The sequence below is a fragment of the Cannabis sativa genome, chromosome 5, assembly GCF_029168945.1.
Source record: "Cannabis sativa cultivar Pink pepper isolate KNU-18-1 chromosome 5, ASM2916894v1, whole genome shotgun sequence".
NCBI classification, from domain to species: Eukaryota; Viridiplantae; Streptophyta; class Magnoliopsida; order Rosales; family Cannabaceae; genus Cannabis; species Cannabis sativa.
The window spans coordinates 7712528-7729465 of NC_083605.1; positions in this window are offsets into that span (position 1 = coordinate 7712528).

The following is a 16938-nucleotide window of genomic DNA, read 5'->3' on the forward strand; positions in this document are numbered from 1 at the left end:
CTTAGTTGGGCTTCCAGCTTTCTTCACAATGCAAGTTGCCACTTCTGACTTTTTTTTTGAAACTTGAACTGCAGCCATCGTAATCTCATTCTTCTCTTGAAGCCTCTCATCAATCTCATAGCACTCCATGATAAACTCAACAAAATATATGTGTTTATGTATATTTGTTTTGAGCAAATCAGTAAACATATATTTTCAACAAATTAACCCGATAAACTCAAGATCCCCATATATATAGCTAAGTATTCAAATACAATTGTAAAAACTAAACTTAAAACAAAATCAAATGGACAATTCATGCTCAACTAAAGCTATATATATACTGTTATGATTACATCAGCCCAAATATTCTTACTTGCTATAACCGAATTATAAAAGTTAAAAAGTATAATTTGAGATATATAGACTAAAATCATCCAAATAAAAAAATAAATTAGTTACACATAGAATTATAAATGATACTTCTTTTAGAGTGTGTTTGAAGCTTATGTGAAATTTTTTGGATCTCTTCACTACTATTTTTTATCTCTATTTTTTTGTATAAATATATATATGTATATAGAAAATTTATATTAAAAAAAATGAAAAATATACGTACATATATTTTATTGTTGTTAATTAAATTCAAAATAGTATAGTAATAGAGAAAATTTAGAAATTAGATTTTTATTATGAATTTTTATTTATTTAAAATAATTAACTTTAATAAAAAAAATTAGAAAAAAATGAGAGATATACGTACAAGATTAGGTATATATATTTTGTTGGTTTTAATTAAATTCAAAATAGGATAGTAATAGAGAAAATTTGGGAATTAGATTTTTATTATGGATTTTTATTTATTTAAAATAATTAACTTTAATAAAAAAATAAGAAAATTAAAATGAGAGATATACGTACAAGATTACGTACTTATATTTTGTTGGTTTTAATTAAATTCAAAATAAGATAGTAATAGAGAAAATTTAGGAATTAGAATTTTATTATGGAATTTTATTTACTTAAATAATTAACTTTAATAAAAAAAAATTAGAAAAAATGAGAGATATACGTACAAGAATATAAAATAGGATAGTAATAGAGAAAATTTAGGCTTTTAAATTATTGGGCACCAATAATTTCTCATAAACCAAGAATTCTGTTATATAGGCACATTTTATATAGAATAGATTTATATATATATATGTAAATAGTTTTAAGGTAAAATTAAAAGCCTCTCATTATAAATTGTGTACACATGCAAAAAAAAAAAAAAAAAAAAATCTTCATAAATATTGTGACCTTTTATTTTTTTATGGTAAGTTTTATTTTGTGTGGTACATATACAGAGATATGTTACGTAAAGTTATAATTGAAATGAACTTATTATATATCTTTTAACTTTATATGTATATATTAAAAGTGAAGGAAGTAATACCCAGAAAGGAGTTCAGTTATATGTATATATGTAGGTATCACATTTATATTAATAACACTGAATTTATCACATGAGAACAATATATAATATTGTATATATATAAATAATATCAGTTCAAATATCAAATATCAGTTTAAATGGGATTTGTTTTATTTTTATTTTATTATTTTATTATATATAAATAATATTTTATTATTTTATTAAATATAAATAAAAAGTCACTTATGAATTTCTCATAGACCAAGAATTCAGTTATATAAGCACACTTTATATAGAATAGATATATAAAAAAATTGGTGTGGAAGATTTTTTTTTTTTTTTTTTTGTTCTCGGTTGAGGACTTCAAATTTTAAAAATCTCACCTCCCTTATATGTTTGAGTGCCTATGTTTCAATTTTTTGCCAAGTTTTGAATTTTAAGAAAAATAACTATTCAATATGAATTGTATGGTATGTTCTCTATAGATGTTTTATTTAATGATCATCTGTTTACAAAAGTTTTAAACTTTTATTTGATTGTATCACTTATTTATCTTTCTTTTTTAAATTTGAGATTATATGGTGATATTTTTCTTTTAGATTTTAGAATTTTATAGTATGTTTTCAATAGATATATATCTATTGAAAACATTTGATTAGATACATATCTCATAAATATATGGTTTTTCTCCAGATCTAGGATTTTTTATTACATTTTTTTAGATATTTTAATATCACTATAAATTTGTCAATTCTTAATCTTTTTTTCCTTACCATATTTCTTCCATTTGGATTTGGTGTTGTATGGTGAGTTCTCTACGTATTTCTCAGTCTTTTGTTTGTTCCTTTATTTAGATCTCTTAATCTTAGGTGCTTTTTTTCTATATAAATTTTTCAATTTTAATTTTTTTTTCCCTATAAAATTTTAACACTATCTCTTATTAATCTTGCTTCTATGAATATGATATTGCAGTGTTTAATTTTTTTGTTTTAACTTTTGTTCTTTTTATTTTTACAAGCACTTCATTATATTATTTATTTGTATTATTATGTATCGAGTAAACCTATTGGGAATAACAATGGCAACGACTACAGGTGGGATACGGTGTGCGGTTCTGTAAATGCTATGAAATAATTTTGTAGTTAGTCTGTGAATATTGCAATGAAAGTGTTGGTTTGACCTGGCAATTTTGTGGTTACAATTTACAAGAATTCTTGACAAGGTTGTTGAATAGTAAACCAATATAAAACTTGTTTTACTCTGTTGAATAATATGAAAGATAATTTATTTTTTCACCATGTTTAAAAATAAATACAAATTTGATGAGCATATTCTTTTTTTTTTTAATTGAGAGTCTCAGAGTATCAAATCCCGGGTTGTTTTTTTTTAAATGTGTTGTGATTCTCGAATATTTAGCATCAAATATCAGTTCAAATATTAATGAAATTTGTTTTATTATTATTTTATTATTTTATTAAATAAAAATTAAAAGTCACCCAAATATCAATTCAAATATTAATGGGATTTGTTTTATTATTATTTTATTATATATAAATAATATTTTATTATTTTATTAAATAAAAATTAAAAGTCACCCATAAATTTCTCAAAAACCAAGAATTTTAGTTATATAGGTACACTTTATATAGAATAGATATTCTATATAAAGTGTGCCTATATAACCGAATTCTTGGTTTATGAGAAATTCGTGGGTGACTTTTTATTTATATTAAAAATAAAATAATTTATTATTAAAAATAAAATGGTTTATGAGAAATTCATGGATCACTTCTTATTTATATATAATAAAATAAATCCCATTAAATCTAAAAAAAAAAACATCATTAAATAAAAACAAAAAAATGACTCAACATCAAATCTTCAATTACACAGCATGTAAATTACTCAACATCAAATCTTCAACTACACAATACATGTAATTACTCAAACATCACATCTTTCAATTATAAAAAAAATGACTTTTTAGGAGGGAAAATATAGTTGTCTAATAGAGCTAAAACAATATGTTTCCAGTGTGATGAAAAATTAAAGCAACAATTTTGTTAATATCAAAGAGTTTGTAAAATCCGAAAGAGTTTGGGCACAAAAAAATGATGTTTCTTTTTCTTACTCTTTTTGGAATCAATATATGAATAATAATTTGAATTAATCTTATAATCTTAACTTTTTAATTCAATCAATAATTATTTGTCACGTAATTATTAAGTCTTTTCCCTTTAATTTTCCTTTTGTTGATGATGCTAATTTATTCATATTTTGATTTCTACAATTTTTATGTTCAGACTATTAAGGTAGTGTTCTCCTAGGGGATCTAACGAGTTTCGCCCCTTCGCTAATGGCCTCTAAAAGTTCAAATTCCAATATTGTATAAATCTTCAATTTGTTCTATTTCTTATATTAACTGAAATTTTGCTACTTTTTTTTTTAATTTACAACTTGATTGTTTATATCTTATTAGGGACATTCATGGAAATTAAGGTTTCTTTGAAATATACAATTAATGAGCATTACTTTTTGATTATAGTGTATTTTCCATGGCTGAAAACCTCAATAATCTCTATCATTTGATATCAAATAAAATAAAATTATCATGAAGTATACATTATGGTTATTTAATGAGTAATTAGTGTGTTGAAATTGTCAAGCTGATATTTAGAATTGTTTATAATTGAATTGCTTTTTTGTCAAAATTAATATTAAGTATATTTATATGTTTATAGGTTTATCTATTTTCTCTTAGATCAATCATGCTCATATAGCAAAAAAATCATACTCATATAGACATGTTATTTTCATTTTGTAATTTAGATCTTCTTAGTCATTATTTAGTTCACTTAAACCTTTCCCGATTATGATAACTGAAGTTTTGTTTCTTTTAGGTACTCCATTACAAAGATCTGTATTACATGTATTATTTATTTTTGACTATGAGGATGTGGATTTCTTTATTGGGAAACATATAGCGTGACAAATTATTGTTCATATATTGAATAATTATTTTTGATTAATGGGATTCATATATATAACTTTGTATATTGAATTCTTTATTTAAATAATTATTTTTGATTTTTACGTGATTATTTATTGTTCATATATCTAGAATCCTATTTGATTAAAGTTAAGATTATAAGATTAATTAATTTGTGATTTCTTCCTATACACATAATAATAATAATCTCACCGAATAACTAATAACATTTTTTCTTTAATTTTTAATTGTATAACTTTCAAATAACATAGAAAAAAATTAGCATAAAATTTAGTATACGTGCATCGCACGTAACTTTTTGCTAGTATATATATATATATATATATATAAATGTACTCTCTTATATCATGTCCCTAGAAAATCGAGAAAAAAAATTAATATTTAAACAAAACTGAGCTGACATTCTTCTTCAAAAAAATAAAAAATAAAAATTAAATAAACTGGCCGAATATTTAATATTTTTTTTTTCTTTAGAGGAACCAAAAATGGATTCTTACACACAAAATACTGAAAGTGTACATTTTTTACATAATTACTGCTATGCGAAAATTTTAACATATAGACGATTAAAGTTTGTATTTTTCTTCTTTTGTTACTTTATTCATGTCTGACACATTTTCTTTTTTGAGAAAAAATGGCCTCACTAAAATCTCAAAAGTAAATTGAGTAGGATGATAGACCTGATGAAGAAAAAAATATCAAACAATATCATTAATCATAAAAGTTAGACGGCAAAGCATCAGTGATACAATTAGGGTGATCTCGTCACCAAACATAATAATCAGATAATGACTGAGCTAACTTTGCTAAAATGTGAGTCACTAACTAGGACAATACACGAAAGTAATATCAATAAAATTATTACAATATGCAAGAATATCTCTAATTATACAACCTAAGTAAGGCTAATCAATCTTATTATTAAGAATGATATTAACAACAGTAACAATCAGACTCCAGTACCACCCTGGTTGTGATAGTCAACGCAGCAAGCAAAATATCCCAAAATAAATACCCAAAGATTTAGCAACATCACGAGAGAAACAACCATTCCAAGTCCAAGTACCAAAAACCAGGACCAAACCATTGCTTTTCACCACCTCAAAGAGCAGTTTAGTCCATCTTATAGCCGGTTGCTCACCAAAATTATCACCTGCTTGAGAATTATTAGCAGAACTGAATTGCTTTAAGAATACTCCAATCAAACAAAAAGTTACCATCTATTGATGCAGTTTTTTGTCATCTGATCTAAGAAGATCGTAAAAAGTAAGAGAAGTACTGCGCTGAATTAATTTGGCTAAATAAACCGCAAAAAATAGAAAAGGACGCCAAGTATTTATAGTAGTTCACCCCTATATCACGATGGTAATAGGGCTACATCTACTTTATTTTTATTAATTGATCGCAGCAGACTTGAGTTATATTCTCAAGAGTGTACGGATAATAGTACAAAATGAGATTTCTAGGCAAAACCTATATAGAAGCTTATGAATAAAAGGCTCATGGAAAACCTAAATACCCATAAACTTCATAGCAATGGTGGTTAAAATGTTCTTGGAAACAATAAACCAATGAAGACAAGAATAGAGAATCATATCTTCTCCTTAGTAAATGTGTATGTCAAGGGTGATAGAATAATAGAGGCTTGGTGTAGTACGAGTGTGAAGAACACCAAGAAAAAGATGATGAAGAGAGAAAAAAGTGTCAAGGGATGAAGTGATAATACGACCAAGTAAATTGGAAGTCTAGGAAGCAGTCCCTAAATCTTATCCTATCATTATCTATATATAGGCTTAGGGTTTGTTAGTGATCTCCCACAAGTTGGGGTATCTCACTCCAAAATAATGAATGAAAAATATAAATGAATAAAGATCTATAAAAATATCTCGTACTCATAGGCAAATATCCCACAATTATTGGGGTTGTTGTTGAAGGTGGTTATTTCTCTTGTCTCTTGAAATTGCTTATGTGGCATTGTACTTTAGAAATGGAAAAATTGGAGAGATGTGACCCTAGGATGACACACCTTGGCTAAGGAAAGTAGAGAGTCACAAGTATTGTGGCACAACTCTCCTAACATCCCCTTGTGGCCCTCAGTAAACTAATTAATTAATTCTCGAGTAAAGTGTGATATCCTATTTTGTAACCAAATTTTGAGCCTGATAACTTCAAAATTATCCTATGACTGTGACACATTTAGATCCGCCTCAAAAGTATCTTTAAAATGCAAGTTGTATCAAGTCATTTGGTCAAAAATTGAGATAGTTATGCATGTTCTGTTGAAGGATCTAAGTACATTTTAGCTCAAAATCTTACTTGTGCCATGTCATTACGAGCTATGCCAACTCTTTATGGTGCAGGTCAGCCATCCATGTTCTCGGATAACTTAGGGTGTGTTTCGATTTTTTTTTTATGGTGAGTCATATTTTGGGGGTTCTAGGATCTCGAAATCTCATCTCGACGTTTGAACCCCTAACGGGAGACCTGTGCCATCTTTTGGTGCCAAATGATGGCAGAGGCACGCTGATGCTTATGAGAAGCCTAGGATGGTGTTTCTTGCTTAGTTTAGTCATATGGATGCTAGAAAAATACTTTTGTCACATTATTTCTTGGCCAATTGGTGGGAGAGATTGTGCCATCTTTTTCGTCACAAAGATGACACAAGTTAGTCATAGGTTTTCTACACCTTTTGGTGACTTTTCTCAGTTATTTTTGGTACCTTGATTTGGGAAATGTACTTTTGCCAAAGAAACCAAGGGCGGAGGCAGTTTATAAGGTGGGATGGCCCTCGCCCCCCTCAAATTTTAATAAAAATGAATTCATATATATATAGCTAATTTCATTAACTAAGTGTTATAAATATATATATTTGGATATGTATAATAAAAGGAGATTATATATATACACGTATATTTAGTAACTTATCATTATGATACTTTTTGATGTGATAAATATATATTTATGCAGGTATAATTAAGATAAATATTAGTGTTTTTCTATTAAATTATATAATTAAATATTTAATTTATTAAATTAAAAATAAATCAATTAAGTTATATATTTTTTTATCAAAATTAAAAATTTATTCTGTAATTTCTATTATAATTACAAAGGAAGTTTTTTCATTTTTTTTTTATAATTGTGTACATTGTACTTATTTAAGACTACCAATAAATTTTTTAAAAATCTTGAATATTCTACAGTACTAAAAATAAAGTTTAAACAACGGATTACCACGCATATAAGAGAAAAAAGTATGAGTGCAACAAAATATTTTAATCTTCTTTATAGCATTGTAATTTGAATTTTTAATTTTTTTTACAGGTGTCCCTAAATAATTACAAACGTACACTAACATAAAAACAAAATAGAATAAAAAAATTTCTTTGATATACCAAAATAGATAGTGATATACCAAAACGACCATTGAAGAGGTGTACTATATGTTAAATAAAATATTTTTATATTTATTAGTTATTACATGTTACACAAATTATTGGATAATTCTATATTACATCTTCTAAACTGTTTTGGTATACTCTTAATTTATTTTTGTATCTAAGAGAATTTTTAAGTCCAAATTATTTTCATGATTATTTAGGTTATATTTAATTAGAATTATCTGTAAATTCTTAGAAAACTCTGAATTATTTATAGTGCCGAAAATAAAGTTAAAAAATTTTGTAACACACGTGACTATTTTTCTAATTTGTGTGGTATTAATTATTTAAATTTTATTTTTCGGTATCGTAAACTATACAAAATTTTTTAAAAATTACAAGTAGTACGAAAAAATTACAAAGTATGAGATTATGAAAAGAAAAATGGACTAAAAGACTTTTTTTTTTTTGATGTCAAAACAGATAAATCCTTTTAAATAAAAATCAATAGTTGGCCCCACTAGTAATTAGGGCCTGGCTCCGCCCCTGAAAGAAACTATTTCCCATTTGGTGTGGTTGACCTGTGCTACTTTCTTGTGCCCAAAGATGGCACAGGTCAGCTAGGTGGTTTCTACGCCACTTGGGGGCCTTCCTCATTTGGTTTTGATGTGTTGATGATGAAAAAGTATTTTTGGTAAAGAATCTCCTTCTCATTTGGTCTAATCGACCTTTGCAACTTGTTCAAGCGCAAAGATGGCACATGTTGGCTAGGCTTGATGATGAATTAAAAATGGTTTCATTCAATTGTTTTATGCTCCTTTATGTTAGGGTACCACATCTATACAAGTTTCCTTTGGTTATTTGAGAGTAGAAACCTATGCCATCTTTTTATGCAAAAAGATGGCACAGGTCCACCATGCATTGTGGTGTGGCCTCCTTGTGCAATCTTAACTTTATGTTGAAATTCTAGCATTGTTATGCCTAAATAAGTTAAGTCCTTGTTGGTTTCCTTGTCGGTTTGGGGTCTCTAGGATGAAAATCCTTGTGTGGGCTCATAAACCCAAGGTTAGGCACACTTGGGTGTGGGTCCCGACGTAAAATGGTTGGTTAGAGTTCTCATAAGTTTTCTAGAGGTGTGACGGGGCCCTTAAATAAGATATCTTAACTTATTTGGCTTTTGCAACTTCTCCTCAAAGTCACAAGATTGACTTGAGTTTCTTTAAGGTACAGTTGGCTTGTGGGCCCTTGTGCAAGAGTAACAATTTTATTTTTTTTTCCAAAATTTTGGTATAAAATTTACCCCTGAAAAGATTTTCTTGTAAGCGTTTCAATCAATGCTTTTGCAATTTTCCCAAGGCTTGCGCAAAAAATATTTGTTTGTGGAGTGCATGAATGTTACTTCTCTTTTGGAGATGTCTGGATGGGTACGACCAATATCCTTAGTTGTTGTTAATAGGTATGTATGGGCATGACCAATGTCCATTGACTTATATGTGTGGAGTTTTTAAAGCACGTGGCTTCTCCTCAGAATGTGAGCTGAAACATATCTCATATCAAATGTGGTAGTCGAGTAGAGTCATGTCTCTAGCTCGATTTCGAGACTTTTGCAAGGTTTAAAATTTCTTGCTGAAGTTTTTTTTTTTAATTCAGAGTGGATTTATATCTCTTGCTTAAATTTGAAATTTTTACGGAGTTTCGAAATCTCTTGCTTAAGTTTCGAGTGTTGAGTAGAGTTATATTCCTAAATGTACTTTTATCATTCTCTAACTACCTCGACTAATCCGACTACTCAACATTCTAAACTAGTTTGGTATATTTTAAATATATATCAACTTTTATCACTATGACATTTCTAACCAATCCGTCAAGTTTCCACAGCCATCAAATTCAAAAATATTTTATTTTGAAAATGGTGTTTACAATACCCATATAAACTAATAAAATTTTCGTAATTAATAAATTCCGCTCAATTATTCATTTAATCACATATTTAATAAAATATACCAAAATTAAATTAATCATAATTTCTAGGATATTATCTATAGTGTAGAAGCATCTTCTTCTAATTTCTCAAATTAGACTTCTATTTATAGTAGTTAAATCTCTATTAATTCAATCATATTTAATTATTTAAATAAATACCTATAACCGAATTTGGTTACTGATATTTATGAGGGAATCTCTCAACCTCTTGAAAGAATATCTCAACTACTTTGAGACATCTTTAACCACTTTTTAAATTCAAATATTTATCTAATTTAATTAATTAATTAATAACCAAAAAGACAAAACTAATAAGGACACCCTACACTAGGGTTGGCGCCTACCTTGTCTTATTTAGGATAAAAAATGTGTCTTTTATCCAGATGACTTTTGTCTCAACAAATATTATCTTGACAAAATTTTGTCTTAACAACTTTTGTCCTCAAATTTGAGGCATTTAGACGTGGCAACAACTATTATCTCACTCAACAAAAGTACATTAGAAATTTGCTTCACATGACAAATATGTTGCATGTGTGCCACATCAAAATTGTCCATCAACCCTAGCCAACCTCTTGAAGATGCTCAACGAGAGAAGCATGGTTGGAGCCTTCCAATATCTTACAATGACTAGACCTGACATCTCCTTTGTTGTAAACAAGCTAAGTTAATTTCTAAAATCCCCTACTACTACTCACCGGCGAGCATGCAAATAAGTACTAAGACATCTAGTAGGAACAATTCAACTATGGTGACAGAAAGTTGACCTTAGGCTACTGTGTATCTCTTGGTCAAAATCTCATCAGTTGGTGCTCAAACAAGCAAAGTGTTGTAGCTCGATCAAGCACATAGTCTAAGTATCGTGCTCTAGCCCTTGCCACTATGGATCCAATCTCTTCTAATTGAGATATGAGTAACTCTTCCTCAAAGTCCCATATTATGGCGTGACAATCTTGGTGCAGGGTCACTTTCCTTGGTCTATCATGCTTGTACTAAACACATAGAAATAGATCTCTATTTTGTTCGAGACAAAGTCTTAGCAAGCAAGCTTGAGGTTCGATATGTGGACACACATTATCAAAAGGTAGACATCCTCACTAAACCTCTGCCAATTACTCAATTCAGCTAATTAAGGGACAAGTTAACACTTAGGTGCTTAAGTGTAACTTGAGGGGGCACTACTATAAAAACACCTTTTAAGGACGATTTTTAAGGCCTTTCAACGTCAGTTTGGACAAAATTTGCTACCGACGCTAATTCAGGTGATGGTATAGGGTATAAAATAACTGACGCCATAGAGGTACATATGACGCCGGTTATTTATTAGGAACCGACACCATATGTACCCCTAAGAACCGACGCCAAAAGTGTTGGGTTTTGTGCCCTTAATAAAACCCTTTACAATCTGATTAGTTATCAATATAAGAAATTTGAAGTGATTTATGTTTGCATGAATTTTGCATGCTAATGGTTTAATATGTTTATTACATTTACACACAAAATCAGTTAAATCCAGATCATATGTTTATTCACAATTACAGTATCGTCAACACAGTGGAATGTGATTGTGATCATATGAATCAAAAGACTAAGTCCTTGTTTCATCAGTGTTTTGGATTTACACTAAAGTGATAATCAGCGATGATGTGTACTTACACTTGGAGTAAGTGTTATGTTCTTTCCAGGACATTAGTAAAGTATACAAGTTTCGAATGTATGGAGTATACATTGGACTGGACCGATATTGCAACTTAGTTAAGATATTATAAACTTACCGTTATATCTTTCCAAGTCAATATCAGTAGTTGACCTTAAGATTAAAAGAATCTAAATCCTGATATGCTTAGGCTCAACTCAGGAGTGCTATTCATGTTCTTTGATTTATTAGTTAAGCCTACTTTTGGGTTAGGGTGATACGTATATTTTGGGAACATGATAGTATGATTAAGTGGGAGTGCTGAACATAAATATGGAATCTATAGCTTCTACTGGTGTATAGAAGTCAAGTGATGATTCCCTTCGAGCTTAGCTAAATAGAAGTAAATGGATGAGCTCTTATTTCAGTGACTAATTCTTAGATCACTAAACATCATTTACAGGTAGCTAAGTGTTTTAAGGGGCAAAATACGTTGAGGGGTGAGAACGGTAAAATTATCCCATCTCGATGTAAATCATATATATAGAGGATCTTTGATCACAATAAGATTATAACAATGGTTAAATGAGATAGCATATCTATATCGTGGAACATATAATATGCTCTATATAATTCTGAGAGTGCAATTCTAAGTTCTAAGAGTGGATTCAACGAAGAATTAATAAGTAGGAATTTACTTAGTAAATTCGGTTAAATTCGGTTCACTTATTGGAAGCTCAGCATATAGATCCATGGTCCCCATTCTAGTAGAGACCATACTGCTTGTAAGACTCAATAATTGATTTGTGATTAATCAATTATAATTCTAAAGTTAGACTATGTCTAATTTGTGAATTTTCACTAAGCAGGGGCGAAATTGTAAAGAAAAGAGATTTTAGATTATTTATTTATTAATAGACTTTATATGTCTAATTAATAATTAAATTAAATGACAATATTATTTAATAATCTATTTTAGTTATTAAATAATTAGTTTTTGCATTTAAAAGGTTAGAATTGGAAAATTGGCATTTTTGAGAAAATAGAAATAAAATTTGTGAAACCTGCAAAACCAAGTGGGGCCCATTACACACTGTTGCGATATTTTGCACACGCAAGTGTACGTATCGTTATAAGTAGTAAACTCACCAAGAGTGAGGTCGATCCCACAAGGAGTGTAGTTAAGTACGTTAAAATTAAACTTTTACTTCTATTTGGTTAAATAAAAGAATAGAAAATAATGAAAATTAAGAAAACTAGTAAGAAGCAATGATTAAAGAAAATTAAAAGTTAATAAAAACTAGGGCTTCGATTTCAATTGTTTCTATTGAATATGGCCTAATATGATTATTTTTTTAATATTAATTTGTATGCAATAGCAGGTTTACTAAGGTAATTTATAGTCTTCTCAGATATATAAATCTCAATTACATGCAAACTTTCTACTCTCGTGATAAATTTAACATGCAACAGGCATTAAACACAGAAACCCTATAAGCTATCTAAACCATATAGGTACTCTCGTCCTATATCGAAATTCAGTTCTATTTCACTATAGCATAATTGACACTCACTTCTCAGATCTCGCATCAAAATCATAGACAGTTAATTGGTGATCAGGCAATTAAAAGTAATTAAGCACAAATAAAATAGAATACATAGAAATTAGGGGGAAAATAAATCATATTAAAAACCATAAACAATGTTAAACAATATCCATCTAACCCTAATTAAAGTGTTTAGCTACACATGTTCATTGAAGCATAATCACACATATTGACTTTAAGAAAAGAGATGAAAATAGAGAAGAGAAGAATGCTGAAAACCCTCTGAAGAATGCCTCCAATATTGCAGTTGATCTCTCCACTTTGCATCTGTATTCTCTCTGTTTTTCTCTCTAAAATTGCTTGATGAAATCAACTCCCTTCTTCCCTTTATATAGGCATTGAAGGCCTAAAAATATGGAAAAAACGCAATATTTAAATTCCCACTCGAATTTAAATTTTTGGGAAACCTCAAACAAGATATTTTTTTCTGCTGCGTCGACTGATAGTATTTGGACCATAACTCTCTCAATATTGCTCGGAATTGAACGATTCAAGATGTTCCGAAAAGATAAAAGAGAGATCTAGAACTTTTATGTTTTGACTTTTTCCAAAATCTAATCAGAACACCGTCGAATTCAGGCTTAAAGTTTCAGCTTTATTTTCTTGCACAATTTTCTCTATTTTAAATATCATGATATTTGTGAGATATTTTTATCTTTTTTCCCATCTTTTTCTCTGATATTTTTCTAATCTTCTTCTATTTTAAATCTGCAAAAATAAAAGATAACAAGCGTAAAAATGCTCCAAACATGATTAAAACTCAATTAAAAAAAAAATATACTAAACTTAATCTAAAATTAATACTAAAAATAACCTAACACACACACCATGGCCGACGACTTAAAGTGGTTTTTCAAATTGATATTTTTATTATTTTAATGCCAAATAATTCCTAACCTAAACTTAATAGTTGCCTATAAATAGAAAGTGATGGCTCAGTCAAACACAGCAAGTGGTAACTCAATCATAGATTGGAAGACTGTGAAGGATCACACACAAAGAGAAGGACATTTGGGCTCAGATCTTGATAATACTCTGCGACAGAAAGGATACAAGGGTTAAAGATCTGAGTGGAAGGAGACATTAATTTCGCTGCATCAATGTAAGGTTTTCTTAACTTTATATGTGTTTATTTATCGTTTTAGAAAGTTCATATTTAGGGTGTTAAACAACATACTTGTGAGTAGATCTAAGATCCTGGTAAAATAAATTCCAACAAAAAGTCCTAAGGGTTATTTTTTAAGTTTATTTAATTTAATTTAATTTATTTAAATTATATATTTATTAATTTATATATTATATTATTTAATTTAAATTTAAATTAGATATTTATTTTTTTAAAAGGTAAATTAAATATTATTTAAATTAATTTTTTGATTGGCCAAAATACCTAATTTCATTTCATATAAATATTACACAAATATTGTAAAATTAGTCCAAGTATTAACAAGTTAATAAATCTAACTATAAGTTAACCTAAAAAAATAAGCTAAGGAAGAAAAATTCTTAGGCCTTTCAGCATTAATCGTCCAAGTCTTCGTGAATCACCGCCATCAACCGTTCTATCCATTGTCACTGTACTGGTAATAAATCGGTTTTAGATTGTATTCCTGCTTGTCTCCAAACTAAAAAAAATTAAAAATGTATATTAGTTTATCTATATTATTATTTGTTATTATAATAAATACTATAATAAATAATTAAAACTTACTAATTTTTGATCTTGTATATAACGGTTGTTGTTTGTACGTGCGACGATATCAGTCATGTATTTCAAAATATAAAAACCACATTCTTGATTTTTAGGTTGTCTTGGAGAAGTTGCTAGTGAAATTTCTAGCCACGGCCAAGATACGCATTTGATGTCCCTATATATTCGTATGCTCTGTTGAAAAATTATATTAACATTTCAATTCATTAGTTAATTAAAAAATTTGTTACATAAATAGTCATTAAATTATTACCTTTTTAACATTACAGTAATTTGTTCGGGAACTTGGTGGCCACGTATAGGGCCTAAATGGATAAATTTCCTTGGCGCAACGACCTCTAGCATCCAATGCACACTAGAAAAATATATAGGGTTATAAGTAAGATAGTACAAAAATAGTTTCAAGTTATAATATAGAAATAAACAATTAGCACTAAAAAATTAAGTAGTGTTTACTCGATATTCCAAGAAATAAAGAATATTTGGTGGTAGTTATTAATCAATGATAACCAAGTAGCCAATCGTCTTGCCGCATTGTCAAAAGACTAACTCTTCTCTTCATCATTTTTACCATTTACCGCGAGAAGCTGTGGGTCGTAAAACTTGAAATTTTTTCTCAAATCGTTTATGGTCTCCCAGATGTGCCTACATTAAATTGTTAAGTATTAGTATTTTATAATAATTTCACTAGAATTTGATATATAAGGTTAATTAGATTAAGAAAGAGTATACATCATTCCAAACAACATTCCCTGATTGCCGATGAAGTCACAAAATGCAACCTGCTGTAAATCCTCTCCAGATAACGTGATCTAGGTACGTGGTGTTATGAATCCATTAGGCACAGGAATTGTGATTATATCATGTTTATCTTTGAGGTTCAGAAATTCAACAACCATCCATTTTAGTGATTTAGGGATCAAGTCCATGACCTTTCACGAGAATAATTCATCTTCTTCATCATGACCGCCTTGTGGAGAAAGCATGGGAGCTTTCCCCTTTGAAGCATCACGTCTTGAAGGCGGTTGAGTGAGTGGACCCTATACAAAACACACCATAATATATCAAATTTGATCTTAATTCTACTAAAATTTCTGCAGCATAACAAGTGTAATTGAATGCCCCAAAAATTTTTAAACATGCATGTATAATGACAAGTAACACAGATATAACAGTTGTTTATTCATCCATCCCACCGCAGCACATATATTTGCAGAACCTACTTCACTATGGTTGAATATTGAAGATATTCAAGCTCCACTAATCATTAATTATATATAATTTATAACAAAAGTTACCTCGGGTGGTGCAATTAGGTATTTAGGCCAAGGAAGGAACATGTTCGTGTTAGGAATATTTTACCAGGATTTAGATTTACTAACAAGTATGTTGATTAACAGCCTAACTATGAATTCTCTAAAACAATGAAATAAAGACATAAGGGTTTAAGAAAACCTTACATTGATTGCAGCAGAATATAATGACTGCTTTCGTTCAAGATCTCTAGCCCTTGATTCCTTTCTGTAGCAGCGCATTATCAAGATCTGAGCTTGGATCTCTTTCTCTCCTTCGGGTTTGGTTACCACCATCTTACTCTCTATGATTGAGTACTTGATTTGCTATGTATGGGCATGGCACTCATCACTCAAGGTTCGAATGGTGAAGAACAATGAAGGAGGTTTGAAATCACTAAGGAAGGAACTCTCTAATCTCAGTTGGTTGAATTGTCACGATGACAAAAATTTGACAAAGTGTCAAGTGGATGAGATGAGAGCATCATGTTCCTTTTCAACTAGGGTTTAGGGTTGAATTATATGGATTAAAAAAGAATAAAAAATTGGGCAAAAATACTATATGGCCGTACACTTAAAGTGAGCCACTTTCTAGTTACAATTTTGCCACTTTTTTCCAACCACTTATTCTTCTTTTCAATAATACCATATTTTCCAATTCAACCTTATAAATGCCAAAACTATTTATTCAATAATTATAATTAATTACTAAATAAAATTTCCATTTATGTTATTTATTAATTAGACCATGCAAAGTTTCTTAATTAACAAATTGACCCCAAAACCTCTTTTCTTCACAATTAAGCCCTTGCTTAATGAAAATTCATAAATCAGACGTAGTCTAATTTTAGAATTATAATTGATTAATTAAAATCAATTGACTGACTCTGCAAGCAGCACTATCTCAACTAGTCAGGGGACCA